Source organism: Penaeus monodon, chromosome 30 (assembly GCF_015228065.2).
Source record: "Penaeus monodon isolate SGIC_2016 chromosome 30, NSTDA_Pmon_1, whole genome shotgun sequence".
NCBI lineage: Eukaryota > Metazoa > Arthropoda > Malacostraca > Decapoda > Penaeidae > Penaeus > Penaeus monodon.
Window position 1 is genome coordinate 32,123,030 of NC_051415.1, and position 2,078 is coordinate 32,125,107.

A 2,078-nucleotide genomic window follows, 5' to 3' on the forward strand; every position below is an offset into this window, starting at 1 on the left:
GGGAAGTCGTTTCCTGCCTTGTGTCACATCCGCCCGACGAAGCGTTTTCCAATTACAAGCTTATGGTGGTCAAAGCAGAGTATTATGGGATTACTGACCGTGAAACCCAGTTGTTCAACATATGAGGTCCTTGAACTGTGTCACGGTCGGCTGAGTTCATTGATTTACAACAATTTTCGGTTTTTGTGTTGCCAACACATGGGTATCGGAACTGAGCTGCGGAAAAAAGACAGGTTGGGGGATTTTTATGTGAAAGACACATACCATGGGAAAAAATAACTTTGAAAACCAAATTAGTGTATGGCAAATCATCAGTCTTGATGTATAGAAAAGAGCGGTTTCCCTACTGAGTTTGCTATTGACAAAAATTGAGTCAGGGCAGGTCAGGTCGTCTCATTATATCTGAATAGCCGGTAATTACATCCATGTGAATCGTACAAGCAAATGAATGTTGTTAAGTATGAGAAAAAATGTATTTAGATTTTTTTTCAGAATTAATGTATTTCTTTCCGTGCAAAATGTCATGGTTTCTACCCGAGCTACACAATTCACTTTCTGCAATATTCATAATGATCTATTTCAAAATGCAGGTGTTGGTTGAAGAAGATTAGGCGGAGCAGACGTCAGGTCACTGGAGCACCCATCATGTGGTCATTAAGAGGCAGGTCAGGTCAATTCATTTACTAGGTAATTAGTAGGGAAGCCCTTTATTATGATAATGCTGCACACTATTTTGATTAGTTTTGAAATCAAAACTATACATTTCAGTTTGATATATATTTCGTTGTTATACAGTCTAAATAAAGTATAACAGTGTTAATGATAATAATACCAACAATAGATGTAAAATTAAGCAAGATTACGATAACAGCAATGACGATTTATCACCCAAACTGAATCTTAACTCAACAGACTGTTTTGAAACCTGTGAATATGGTAGAATTCCAAAATAACATCAATGAATAATAAAAATATTATGAAGAACAATTGTCACAATGTGAAGGTTGAAAGTAATTACAACAGTAATAATCTTCTCTGTGTTCGGTTCTTGTTGATCGAATGGCAGTAACCCTTTAGATTTTGTTTCTTCCGCTGCTCTATTTGTTCCAACAACACATTGTATTTGCTTTGATAATCAAGACAAACATGAATGGTGAGAAAGGTGACGCTTAAAAGACTGCCGAAGATCAACATTTATACGGAGCAACAAGGCGTTCTATAGCACTTTTCTTCTCTTACATTTTCTTGCAACTCGAATCGAGACAGGGCATCTTGGAGAAAAATATTGGAATCGATTACAAGCATTAACGCTAACGGTCCTGTATATTTTCGTGGAATTTCTTTATAACCCTCAAAGGAAAAATATTTGATTAAATATTGGATAGTAAATTAATTATCTGTACTGTTTATGGTTTAGATAAAATTAATGCCTTCTATTTATAAATAGTTCAAAGTAATTTCTCATATCTAGTTTTTCTTTCTACAGAGTCAGCATTCGCAGATTCATCAAGTCTTCATTCCCGTTTTCATTTACATGCTTTCGTAAAGATAGGCCGGGATTAGTGTGCTCCCGATCTCATACTAAGCATATATAGAGCGGCGCATAAATTATTTATAATGGTAACTGTGAATGAATTTTGCAGTCTTTGAATAGTGATCTTCCGCAACCAAATCAAAGTTTTGCCATCATTATTCCAAGACAGGGCTGTGGGGATTCTATCGAAAGTTAGGCTTAAGATTAAGTTAAATCGCATGAATAAGATAAAAAGAAGACATTCCATGCGAAGGCTTAATCGACCAGAAAGGGTTAAAATATATATGGTTCATTAAATACTGAATCGAGCGGAAAAGTCTAAAATTGAATATTATCATTAAGTACTTGCACAGATAGGCTTTAAAAATACCTATTAATAAGTTCATTACATATATCCAAAAATGTTATTCTGAGCCAATAATTCTATGTGAACGGGTATGCAATACACGCTTACGGCGAAAACCTGGTTAAAAGGTACATATTTTATAAACATAAGTCGAGGGAAAAACTGCATCGTGAATGAAAATGCCGAGGAGCGATAATG